Here is a 14,396-nt window from a genome sequence, read left to right as displayed (position 1 = left end):
TGTCAGACTAATTTTGAGATGACAGAGGCAATCAAGGAGTTGTGAATAATTGGCCCAATTTTGATGTTTTGTTTCCTCGGGTTATTTATGTATTTAGCTTTCCAGAAACAGCATGCTATAATCATCTAAGGGTGCATTTGTATAGACAGCTTTGATGGTTTGCAAATATCTTTTTAAAGAATTGGACAAGCTTTACTGAAGAAGCTAATGCAGTCTGGATTATGCATAACATCCAAATAAATAGTAGCGATCAATATAAAATGAGTGCATTTTATGTCACTTATATACATATTTCACAAATGTAAACATGTCATATTCAGCGGTGGTAAAAGAAATGTTCTGTTAAAACATTAATTTCAGGGTGAAACTGGGCTCGTGCATATTTTGCTGTTGGATATTAGATGTAACTGCTGTAATATAAATAGATATTTTAATCTGATGAAGCCAGTCAAAGCAAGAAATTTGTTACATGCCTCCAGAAATATCTGCAATGTGCGTTTTGAACTGCAACAAGCAGGAAGGAGAAGGCCTGTTTTTATTAGACTGGATCAAGAGTCAAACATTAGAATTATTATTGAAACGGTAACAGGACGTTGTGGTCAAGTTTAATCAACTAGAACAAAAGCTATTTACCTCATTCCGTTAATTGGTGATAATTAATGTGTCTTTTTTTACTTTGTTACTTAAAGTGAACATACGACAACATTGTCTCCATTCAGGCTGAATGGAAAAAAATTGAAGAAAGGAGCTGCGTATTGTGGATCAACTCTCAGGGTCAAGGTTGGGGACAAGGACGGTTCACTCTGGATAATAGTCAACAGTAAGCTTTTATAGTCAGGTGAACTAATACCAACCTGAGTGCGCTTCCGTCTTTCATTTATAAAAGAGCACTATTGAAATAACCTCTGAAATTGTGTTTAAGTTGAACTTTGGCCTTCTGAAAGGTAACTGGTGCTTCAGAAAATAATAAGCAGTACTAGATATGACATGTTCATGTCAAGATGAGTGGTTTCTCTGGAGCAGGCTTGAACACCACTTTCATCCGCAGGTGACATAGTGACATGCGCTTTATATTTAAAGCTCTTGTGGTATGGAGGAGTTATTTTTACGCCTGTCCATCTTGGCTGACAGAGGCCAGTAAGCCGACTCTCAACGTGCATTATGTTATGCTTTGTTTACCACCTGAAACAACACAGTCGCTCTCCCATTGTGTTCTACGCCACCCTCACCATCTTGTAAGATCACTCGTCTCCTTGAAGGCTCAGGTTGCTATGCCAGCAAAAACTCGACACGTAATGGACTCAGTGGAAGCTCTACAGAATAGGACCACTTCCGAAGTGTTTCTGCAGCCAGGGAAGGGCTTTGGTACCCTTCATTTCAGACCATTTACATCAAATGTAAGGCTGTTGTCAGTCATGGTTACCAGGTAACAATGGGTGGCTACCGTAGCAATCACTTGGTGCTTGAGAAGATATATTGACTGAGTCACTGTTACATCATGCAACAACAGCCAGTTACAGGTGGATGACTGCTGGAGATATGTAAAATTCCCTTTTTTTGTTTTTTTTGTTTCTGTTGTAACTTTCAGTCTAATCGTAACGTTTAAAGATATACAAGGTGGTGACATCTTTCTGACATTTGTTGCTGTGCTTATTTTACGTACCACGTAGCTTCGCTAGCATCTTCACTATCTATCGAGCCAACAGCAGCAATCTCGGAATAACTGGTAGCTTGGGGTAAACGCAAGCTGTCATTCCTGTGAGCTAACAGGATAATTAGGTCTACAAATGGATGTTGGTGAAAGTATAAGTAATGAGATATGAAGTCTTCAATGAGATGGACACACCTCGACGTGACAGCATGAAAAAGGCAAAACAATTGTATGTAAGCTTGTGTGTGATGCAGTTGTTTTCAGTGGATTTCTTTTAAACCAAACATTGTGATTAAATTATACCAGATTTTACTGTTTAAATAGCCGTGACAATGAATAAATAACTTGTATAGTGACAAGGACACTGTGCAATCGTCCGGCATTAATATAAAGTACCATAGTTGCACACACATAACTAAGATAAGACATAACATAATAAGATTTCTAGCATATTCCCTATCATCTACTATACCCTCAAGGCCAATGTACCATAACCGAAGGGGGATTGTTTGTAACTTAAACTGAATGAAGGTTCAAAAGACGCCCTTGTTAGGGAAACCAACTTAGTACTTTAGCATATGGTTAGCTACGTTAGCCTTGAGCAGCTTGAACATTATAGCGGTATTACTCTCGCAGGACGGATCATAATCACTGCCTGCCCAGCATCAGCGGTTTCTCTAACACTTCTCTACGGCTATATTGTACGTGACGCAGCATTATGGACGTTCTGCCGGGGCGTACGCCAAGGTCATCGAGGAGCTTTCTGCCTTCACACCAGATGGGCGAGCCGCGTCTCACCTCTTTCCTCTCTTCTCTTAACTCATACTTCTCAGTTTGACCATGGACAGCAGTCAATGCCGTTCTCGCTGAGAGAGATATCGCCCGCTGCCAAAGACGGCACTGCGAGACCCACCGTCAAGTCAAATGAATGCAGATGCATTTATGAGATGCAAGCTTCTGTTTACAGCAATAATTCCTCTCAGTGGGGGTTATCACTGTGAAGCACCCTGCGTATAGATCATCTGTTAAACACATCTCATCCCTCATGCTCTCTCCCCTTCTAACCTCCCTCAGCAAAACAGTGGCTAATTAGTTCCTACCAGGTTTTGTACTAATTTACTGCGGTACTTTTGTGCACGTCCTCAAATCTCAAAAGGTGTTTAGAGATGAATGTGTCCGCGCTATTGTCCATTTGTGTGTGTTTATGCTCGTCAGTGTGTTCGGCCTGATGAGGACACGCCTTGCCGGGATGATGTATGCATGATAAGTGGCTGTGAATCAAACTGTGAGCTGAATTGCAGCATTGGAGAGAGAATGACTGAGAGGAAGACAGAGACACTGAAAAGGGAGAGAGAGAGAGAGAGAGATGAGAGCTGCTGAGCCCCTGGGCTGGGTAATTGTAATGGTGTCAAATGAATAAGGTCATTACTGTTAATGTCTTTCAGGGCATTACAGTCTATTTGTTATGTCCTTTATACACCCAGGCAATGCCTGGATTATGACACAAAGGCTAAAGCATAATTTGCATCGCTTGAATATATAACAAACAGACTCATTCTCTTTCTATTTTTATTGTCTTACTTTTATATTTCACACTGATGACTTGGCATGAAATAATGGAGCCACTCTCAACTCTGGATTACCTCAAGTGTATACAAAAAGGAGTGAAGATTCTAATGCGTATTCTGGGAAGTATCACATTGTAATAAAGAAAAAAAGATCTAATAGCATTCCACCATAAAACTCGAATGCTTTCAAGCCATGGTGATTGATGCCAAAATCAGTATTTGAAGGCTTTGTTTTTTTGTTTTTGGTTATGTTTTTGAGGAGAAGGAGACGTTGCATCAGCCGTACTGAAAAACAGAGAAAAAAACAGGTAAAGAGAGAAAAATGGAGCCAATAGGGCTGCAATACAGTCAACCGTCCAAGTCACACCAGAGGGTATTTGAAGGGACACCTGGGGATATTTCCATCTGCTTTGTCATTACAGAACTCAGTTGAAGGGTTACCTGTGGACATTTCCAGTGGATTTTGTGGCAACCAAAACTGGCTTTTTGTCACAGGAAATCAGATCATTTTCATCTGTGATCGTGGCGACTAAGACAGGCATTTTAATCCAAATCATCATGTTCTCCTGACCCTAACAAAGTGCTTGTTAAACCGCAGCTGTTTTTAAAATTGTGGCAAACTACGTAATTTCTGTGTTTTGGGACCAAGCCAGGCTTTTGGGAATTATGATGGGCACTTTTTACTTTCTCTTTGACGTTAAGACCAAATGATTAAATAAGTGTCAGATTGATCGGTGATTAAATGAATTGTTGGTTGACTTATCGGTCGGCAAACATAATGACGAGGGCTGCTCCTGTGTCAGAGCCACTGGCTGCTGTCACGTGCACCTCTGTGCCGATAATGACCCTTGACCTTGTTGCATGCCCCCGGGCCCTGGACAGCCACATTTGTCCACTTGATGTGGCTGACAGTCTGTCTACCCAGCAGGTCCTCCCAGGCCTTACTTTCAGCCACTGACCCACACTAATGAAAAACCGGGCCGTCTGTTAGCTTTCTTGAGCCAGGCTTGCTGGCACGCGGTGCAACCCACTACGTACCACAAATACCAACCCAGTCTCAAATTAGACTATACACAAACATACACATGCAGGCACGGTCACTGGTGCATGTGTGCAAATACTGTACACGTAGATGAGGGTATACACACACGGTTGCTATCTTAACATGTCTCAGCTGGCACTGCCTGACTGTACTAACACCATGACTCCTGCCATATGGCGAGTGACATACTGCTCTTCATTAGGGCTCAAAGAGACTGTAGCCGGAGGTCACCAGCACATGATGGCCAAGACGATTCCTCCCCAAATGACATAAATTACCTTATTAAAACCCATTGTGATGCTTTCTTTCAAAAGAAAAAAAGGCTTCAAATGAGTGTTCACAGATTTGTCTATTAATAGACGGCAGCCAGCGCTTTCCAGATTTAGCAGAAATGTCAATATTGGCAGAAGGCAAATACAATTATTCTCGCAGGATTAGAGGTGTTGCTGATTAATAATGGGCCATGGTTCATTTCTGAAAAAGTCATCAAAGTAGCCATTTGTCACAGAGCCGAATGAGAAACACATTTAACTGGATTTATAAAAAAGGCAAACACAATACCACCAAACACTGCACAATGTAATGCAGTCCACCGTAAGATACTTTCAAACTGCATGTGTTCCCTTCAATTTCATACATTTGTGGTTGAGACCTTATCAGAACTCACTTTGTTGGCCGGAGTTTAAATTATAATTCTCAGATTCAATCAGCTACCTGCAGCTATTCGAGAACATCCCTACAAACAAACGTGGCGTCATCGTAGCACAATACAACCGCTGCATGCTATGTAAGACTGCCGTATTCATTTACAAAGCCACAGTTCAACAATGGCTATCGAGGCCATCCTGCATGAATAGAGACGAGTTTGTGAAGACAAACATCTATCTTGAAGAATAACTGAGTCCGCTAGGTCCGCTTATCTTTTCCTATCATCTGAAGGATAAGTTTATTTATTTGCTACAATGAGGAATAAACGCCAACACGCAGAAATATGACTGAAGATTAATGTCTGTGATCACTGTGCACAAATAACATTGTTCCTTTCATTTCCACAGCTACACTCAAGTTTGTGTCCGTTTCGTTCTATGTAAACACATTTTGTCTGTGTGCATCTTTATATTCATGTTGGTGTGACTGTTTCTGGAAGTAGGAGGATGTGATTGAGTCTGTATGTGTGGGTTGAATTGCTTTGAGGTGAAGACTGCAGCTTGGCTGTGTCCTTATTCAGTGCGTTTCTTTTTGAGGGATTCGTGGGAGGTATTCCTTGTAGAAACAGGTGGGCATCATTTTCCTTGAACGTTAACATTTTTGTGTTAAAACGTAATATTTTTCTGTTTTAAAAAGGAAATACAGGTTGCATCACCCTCAATTGTCACTGCATCATTAACGGCTAAACAAACAGATCAGATGTTGGAGCGGGATTATCGCGTTCGTCTTGCTCCTCAGAATGACTTTGTTCCCGTTGAGTGATAATGCGTCCGGCTCTACACCTCATCAACCTCAGTGAACCCTGGGAAAAACCTACTAAGATTTTAATAGTCTAGTTAATACCCCGATGTCAAAAATGTCAGACTGTGCCGTTTAAAAACATACACGTGAAATAGTTTCCACTGTGTGCACAATCAGATTGCGTTGACGGGAATGATTACTGCTGCTTCAGCCGACTGTTTCAGAACCGCGGGGCATTAAAGTGCTTTGAAAACGCTGTCATTTAAAATTCCACTTGTATGCCGAGCTCGCTTCCACTCCAGTTAACTGAGGTGCTGACTTATAATGACTCTAAGTGGCTACAGTTAACTTCAATTTAAACTCATTTCTGACATCTTTACCATTAGATTATATTTAATTTGCTCACGGTGCTGTTTCATGCATTTGACCTTAAAAACCCTGTTCTGTCAGGCTGAAACAAACTAGGGCTGACATGCGTGCGTTGAGGCTTCAAATCGTCCATCGCTTCTATGGTAATCGATGTCCAAGTCGGTATTCGAGTGCTTCAGTTTTTTGTCTTTTCGAAGAGGAAGCACATATATCATCGACTGCGCTGAAAAAGACAGATAAACAGCGAGCAACTGAGCTACTCTGTTGCATTTGATAAGTCTCAAAACCTGTGCCTGTATACTGTTTTGGGCCCTAAATACTTTTGGAAAGTTGTTCTAGCTGAGTATTTAGATAAATTAGGAATATTTTTTTGTTTTTTTGACTAGGCGTTAAAGGATATAGGTGATCACAGCGTCAATGTTGAGGTTTTTCACATGCGGTTTAACATGAGAAAGAAAATGGTCGTTTTAAATATCAAGAAATGGAGACGTACAACTGTATCCCGCATGAAAGCTAACATTTCGTTTTCGTTTACTCCAGAGAAAACATATCAGAAAACCTCATAACCCCCTCAAATAAGCCAGTACATAAATTATAAACAGGTTATGACCTCCTCACAGTTTCATTACGATGTTGCTAAATCATTCTCTCTTTGGAGTGTGCCTTCAATTTTTATGTATTAACTTGTGCTCTTGGCATGTGCATGCCGTGAAGAAACCAACAAACACATTCATATACTTTAAATGAGATGTTGTTTTCCGCGGCACGCTGATAGGTTTCTGTGTCTAGAGGGCTCGTCAGATTAATAGAGCCGACGCATTCTGCCAAACATGTTGCCTTTTCTCCGTTTGTCCCCCGTGCAAATGTTCGAGCAGCTACTACACTGTATGATGAGGTCTCACTATGAATACACAAACGGAGAGACAGGTGTGATACGGGGCCAGAAAGATTAGAAATAAAAATGCATCACAGATAAAAATGGGGGGGAGGGGGAAAGCGAGAGGGGGGAGGCGGGAGCTGCCGGTGGGACTATCTAACTTCCCATCTGCCCCGCAACCTTGCACAGATAACAAAAAGACGAGGGACCTCTACAAACGCCCCTGTCAACGCAGCAGCAAGAACAAACCCTACTGGAGAGGGAGATAAAAGCACAATGGAATTATGATTCGCGCTATAATGGCGGCTGCTGTTTTTTTATTCATAAAGACGCCCTGTTGTTCTGTTAGCCCACTGCGACCCCCTGAAATCATCCAAAACAACAGTGAGAATGAAGCATCACAGTTCGTCCTGGAACTATTGATGAATAAAAGATTGCAATATTCAATGACATGACATCGTTCACTGCTAGTAGATGTGTGCAGAACGCTGCTTATAGAGACGTGTTTTTGTTGTGTAGGGATATCAATACACAGCCACACTGAATATTTTAAAACATTCTCAATATTCATTCTCAGCTGCGGGTCACATTGACACACACGCCGTCCGCCCACCCCAACAACGTGACCGCCAAGCCAAAATATGTGCACCTGTCATTTTCAGGTCAGTGTGAGAGTCTCTGACTGCGTTGTGCCATCATCCACAGGCACAATAGGCCATTAAAATAGCTTTCAATGTGTTGTTTTTTTTTTAATTAGTTATTCATAAGTCAGTGTTTTATCACAAGCATGGGTACATTTTTCATTAAAAAAGGTGCAAAATGTTTGTGCATGCTGTTAATTATAGTTCTAAGGAAGAGAGACATTCAAAATCGGCAGGTCAGAAATGAAAAAAATAAATAATCAGAAATTGTTATCGTCCGAGAAATTTGCAATTGGTGCATCTCAACTCAGAAGGGAATTAACTTATACGCTGTTGTGCCTAACAGACGGTACACAAGCCTTTTTTTTAATGTTTATCTTTTAATTAAAATCAAAAATGTTACCCCGACAAAAGTGTTAATTTTGCTCCCATCGAAAACGGTTCAGAGTATTGACATTTTCCAAGGTATTATATTGGCGTGTACTGCGACAACACTAGTATATGTGCACAAACAAATAACTGAAAATATTTGCCCTGCCTCTCAGTTTATTGGTCTAACTGACCAGTGGAGTGTGCAAATAAGGGCTCCAGCAGCAGCTCCCGTGGACTCACAGAAAGCACTACTGCCTGGAACCATCTGGTCATAGATGGTAATTGTGTTTTAGATTAAAGACATAGAAAGCTGATTGTTGGTGCTGGCGGAGTCAATAAGCAGGCTTAGCGAGAGGAGTGCACATTGGACCAGCTATGGTGATTAACTACATGTTCCTGAATTTTATTTGTGACCAAGCGCGGAGATTAAAAGCAGCAGCGTTGGGGGGGGGGACTGCATTAAAAGGTGCAGTGAGTGCCAGGGAGGTCTTCGAGTTCACTTCAAGGTTGCCTTGTGGATACGTCCACAAGCACAGTGCCCCGAGGCGGCTGTACCTGAGAGCAGCGCTCGGAGGTTCACAGCAAAACAGGCTCAACATCCAGTATGTTCCACTACTCGATTAAGCACTAAATGACTCTTTCCTCCTCCTCCCCCCACCCACCCCCAATGCTCCAATGTCTGACAGGGACTCCAGATTCTTTTTGATAGCACATCTCTATCCTGGCTGTAGGGCTAGGTTTCTTATGAAATGAGATAGCCGTGTCACACTGAGCTGCTGACATTTTGAGGCATCCCTACTGTGTCATCACAGGTGAAAAATGATCTTTAGCTCAATAACAATCTATTATGGATAGGGTTTTGTGGAGACACTGCGCCGTCACAATGGGTTATCATCCTGAGGAGGAAGATTTACTGGTTCTTGCAAGGTCTCTGATATGATAGAATTCAATATATATATATTTAGCAGCTATCAAAACTATGCATGATAATAAATCAATGTCTGCTGACAAAGTCATAAACATAATTACTTCCGCCAAGGAGGTTCTGTTTGTTGGTAACAGGAAACTATTAAATGGATTTTCAAGAAACATTGAATGGTGGATGGGACTCAATTTAGAATATACCCAACTAACGTTTGTTAAGGATCCAGATAAAAGGACAGATCCAGAGTTTTTTTTCACACTTTCTTTAACATTGCGAGATAGCATAATAATGCATGGATCAGGATTTTTATTGTTTTTAAATCAGACTTATTCAGGTGTCTGGTATCTATGAGTGAGTACAACCTGGTCCTAGATCTGTTGAGCTTAAATTATGGTTAGAGGTTTGATATTTGATTAGAATTCAAATTAGATTGACTTAAAGGGGACCGTTGGGCCTTGGCAGAGGTATGCTATTCTAGTAATAGCTGCGAGGATTAGTCAATTAATCATTGCAATCTTTTCACCTTTAATAGACTATTTTATTCATTACATATGGCAATCAGTAAGGAAAATAATCACGAGTTGTTGTTTTTTTATGACAGAGTTATTAATATCCAAGCAAGAGCAGTTCATTGATCTATTTCAGGTTGTACAAACCCACAGTAATAGAGGAGCGAGATGTGGCTGTCTAACAATTTGCTTATCACGGCGAGCAGAGCAAGATTCAAGGCCAACTCTTCCTTTGTGCGTTTCAATAAGACACAGAAGCACAAGGTTGTTATTTTTTTTTTTTTCAATCACATCAAACGGATATAAAAATGCAAAGAGGTTCTTAGAGCCCGAGTCATAAATCACAGTCTGTATACATTCTGTGTACACAAAGCATCCAGGTACCGGAGTCTGATTTGTAAGGTGCACGCAGCGTTTATTTTTTTTATATGCATGTTTACATATCACCAACCTTCTTAGGTATGTATACACTGACACCCCAAAAGCAAGTAATTCCCTTCAGTAAATCCACACACCCGGCTCGCTTCCCTCATTTTCGTCTCTTCCTGGCGTCTTTGGTCCTCCCATTAAGGATGTGAAGGAAGATGCAAAGAAAAGATGCAAGTGAGGGAAGCGATAGTTTGTTTCTCCGCTATAAGCTCCTCCGCCTCGTCTCATCCAGGTGCGATTAAGGTATTGGAAGGTCCTTCTCGATAGTGGAGGGGTTACCACATCTAAATAATGAGAGGCCGCAAGGTGGCAAAAGTTAGCATAATGAAAATACCCACCGCTGTCTTGGTACCTCATTCAGCACCGCACACAGCCTGTCTGCAGCTCTCCCACACATACAAACAATAAACCTGCTTTTTTTCCATTTACTTTGCAAGTGCATGCACGGCTGTGGTCCACACCCTCGCACACACACTTGTACATGTAGTTTTTACACATCTCTCAGTACGTAGAATGTAAATCATTACATGAGATTAGGTTACATAGACATAGACAACACACAGAAGAAGCTCTGAAAGCAGAGAAAAAAGAAAACATCAGGGCATGTTAGTGGTAACAATGCTTTCATATACAACCAGCCTCTTCCCTCTCAGCTAATTGGGCGCAGGATGTTAACACAGGTCAGCAAAGCTTTGCTGCAGTGGGTGTTCGTCAGCACTTGATTTGCGCTGCATTGACCTGCGTTGACTGTAAGGCTTACAACTCTCCCGCTGTGTAGTGGGCTTGCTGCCAATAATTCATGTATCCGCTATAATTCAGGCTCCATGTATGATGGCAGTCGCTTTTTATTCAAAATCTGAATGTTAGTTCAGTGGAAAACCATTAATATGATCACATAACTATAGTTTGAAATCTAGTAATTAGTATTTTTTCCTTCTGGCTTTCCTCACATTAACTGTCAGCTTGAACTACTGCATGTCCTGCTGACACAGGCTGCAGTCATCAGTCAACTGGATCATCTGAGAGGCAGCGATGTGAGTATTTTGGGTTCTACTCCATAGATGTCAAAATTCCCAACAGGTATCAAGCTGTTTTCCAACTTTGTTAAAAAAAAGAAAAAGCAGCTGCTGTTTTCTACGAGCACATCTGAAGACTCTCGTGCTAGCTTGAGTCTACGACAACATGCAGGCCACTTCCTTGTATCTCTTTTTTTTTTGTGTTGCAGGGAATTCGGGTTGCTCTCGAATTAATTAAAACTTTATCAAAAACTGATCGCTCTAGTCTAATGTTAGTAATTAAATCCCCGCAAGCGTCTTCAGATACCGCCGTTGGAATGTCACGTGCCTGGAGGATGTAGCACAAAGACCACACAGGTTTCACCTTCTGCATTTTAATCTAGAGGGGCTGCGCAGCGGTGCGGCCATAAGTAAACATACCGGCCCATCAGTCAAGGTAATAAGCTCCCGCCACCATGCTGGGAAACAGTGGCGCTGCTGGGATACAATAACAGCAGCATTCTATATTTAGATTACTGCATTTCTGTATGTGATTTGTTTGGGTTCACACTGCCGAGTCACAAGCATGAGTAACCACAGGTTTTCAGATGTCAACATCCTTCTGTTTGCACCGCTGTGATCAAATGCATTTCAAAGTAATTTTCAGGACTCAGGAAGACAAAGGAGACCAATCTTTCAAGCAGCTCGGCGGCAGTTATTTGGTGTGACCTTTGTTTATTTTTATTTTCCTCTGACCAGGGGATCCGAACTACAGGAACAAAAGCACCAGAATGTTCTGTGCAAAAACACGTTGAGGAAGTCCTTGAGCGAGACGAGCCCTATCTGCAGGAGGATTCACCTACAGCAGACCTCGTGCTCGTACAATAATGTGATATCGGGTGCCTACAGAGAATTACCTTTGACTTACACAAGCAGCTTACACACTGTTAGATTAAACATCGTGACATACTGTATATTTCATGTCACTGAAAATATGCCATTCATTTTATATCTTTCCATGGTTTCAAGGCAGTCTGTCTCCAGATGTGTCGTGCGAATAAAGAAATGTGGTTCTCTTGGCCAGAGCTAAGAAGTAATGATCATAAACTCATTCATCCTGACTCGGATATAACTTTTAATTGATACAAACAATGTGAAGGGGACAGTGATTACACGACAGATTAAACATGTGCTTGCTATTTAATTGACTTTTGACAGCCAAGTAACTAGGGCGGCGACGGGCGATTGTTTGGATTATTGATTCATCTGCTGACTGTCGTGTCGATTATTCAGTAAATCATTTGGTTTTTAATATTTCTGACCACTGTCCCTATTTACTAAGTGTAGAATATTTCATTACTTAAAGTCCACATTAACATGCAGGGATGTTAAAACTACTACTACTCTACTACTTTTTCCCACTTAGAAGCTATAATTAAGCAATTAAGAGTTATGATAAGGGTGTGTTGGATTTGCTCTGCAGTGTGTGCCAGATGGGTGGGGCATTGAAGGATAAAAGTTGAGGTAGATGCAATCTATTCTCTTAATCTTTTTCTATTATACCTGCGTGGAATTACATTAATATTTGTGTACTGTAGTGCAGAGATTATATCAGCTCTCCAGCCAATATTTAAGTTTATTCTGAAGTAAAATATATTTGTTACATACATTTATAAGAAAGCCTACAACAAGCCTACTAAAACTACATTATGTATAAATATGTTTTAAAAAACAAGATACGAGGTAAATATTTGTCATTTCTTAAACAAGGGTTTAAAAAAACGAAATGATATTAGAGTTCATGATGCCTGCTACATCTATTTCATGGAGTGTTGAGTCTCACAGCCTGGGGAGTGAAGCTGCTCTCCAGTCTGCTGGTATCTGGCGGATGCACTGTATCTTTTGCCAGATGGCAGCAGGGCGAACTACGGAAAAGTTTAAACGGCCAGGGGTGAAAAAAAGAAACGAGGATGAGGAAGGTTTTTTTTTTTTTTCCCCATTACGCACTTCAAGAAAAAAGTCGAAAAATATTGAGAATAAAGTTGAAATACAATTTCATGAATAAAGACGAAATGTCAAGAATAAACTTGACATTTTGAGATTAAAGTCGACCTTTTGAAACTACATCAAACAGCGCGTATGACTGCCTCAGCCAAGTGCCTTGTGCAGATGAATTGGTAGAAACTGCATTTCTTAATCAGCTTTAGTAACAAAGACATTATTTTTGCGTTTTAGCTCACAAACACAGTGTGGTTGTCAGCATTAGGATTATGAGGAGATTGTAACACTGCACACAGAATGTTAAACTCCAAGGATTGGTACAGACCACGGGCTCGGGCAGCTCACATAGCTGTCAGTCGCTCCTCTAACTGGATTTGATGGACCAGAAGAGTTGACTTTATTCTCTCCATTTTGACTTTATCTTGACATTCCTCGACATTCTTTCACACCGCAGCCAGATAAAAATGGAACTCTGTCATTGTAGTCAACAGCCAAAAGGAAAGAGAAGAGAAGCGTGAGGCCGGGTTGCAGAGAAGTGGCCCTTTAATCATCGAATAAGCAGAAATTAGCAATATAAGTGCCGCACTCACAGCAAATAAAAATGACCCCCTGCAAAAACCACTACAAAACAGTTACAAAGGAAACACTGTTTGTGTAAACTTGTGGACCAAATGAATAATTGATGATAAAAAAAAAATAATAAAAAAACATGCACCACAATGGGCCCTTTTCACAGCAGACACTTTGACTTGTCAAAGACGGAAAGCACACTGTTTATTTTGGATAATTGTCGTCTTAGTGAAATTCAATTCAATTTCCATCTTTTGTGCGCACTTGCGGATCTACGCGAGTATTTCCACTGTGATTGGAGCGGGATTGCGTCATTGAAAAAAAGCCCCCCGTTCCGTTTTTTTTTTTTCTTCCCTTTCTCCACCAGTCACATTTTCATGTAAGGAGCTGACAGCCTATCGGACATCATTACAGCTTTGCTTTCACTGCCTCCTGGCACCGTAATGAATACCTCTTTTTGAGGTACGACAATGTGAAAGTAAACAGTGCCTGCTGCTCCGTCACGCCCACCACGCACACACACACACACAAACTGACACCCTGAAAAATATACTGTTTTGTGTTGGTACCTGTAGCTATCCCGACACATAATATGAAATCTCAAGCAAATGCAAATTTCCTTACTCTCACGGCCACACGCTCACCCAAACGTACATATTGGGTTTGTGTTTGGTGCGTTTGAGGGTGGCGGGACCTGGCGGGTGGGAGAGGGCGAGCATTTGCAGCCTTGCAGCAGTAATGGAATCAAAGACTGATGAGTGTGCATACCGGGCTATTTACTCTGCCCGGCTCCAAAACAAAAAGCCATGATCCCCACTATCTTTCTTCCAGTGGCCCTTCCACCCCATCTCACAACATATGTCCCACTGCCCCCCCCCCCCCCCCCCCCCCCTTCCCCTCCCTCTGAACTCTGAGTTAATCATTTAGAAATAATTAAATTCAATAAAGCGGAACATATTAAATAAGAAACAACGATTGGGCGTTAAGGGGCAGGGTGT

General features: G+C 41.3%; 1 protein-coding gene across 2 annotated transcripts in view; it reads right to left on the bottom strand.

Moving 5' to 3' along the window:
• The window catches only part of grid1a (glutamate receptor, ionotropic, delta 1a), a 244,506-nt gene that overhangs the window by 167,555 nt on the left and 62,555 nt on the right, over positions 1-14,396 (bottom strand). The window lies entirely within an intron of this gene.

The sequence above is a fragment of the Sparus aurata genome, chromosome 15 (genome assembly GCF_900880675.1).
Source record: "Sparus aurata chromosome 15, fSpaAur1.1, whole genome shotgun sequence".
Lineage (NCBI taxonomy): Eukaryota > Metazoa > Chordata > Actinopteri > Spariformes > Sparidae > Sparus > Sparus aurata.
This window is presented reverse-complemented; position numbering and strand designations above follow the sequence as displayed.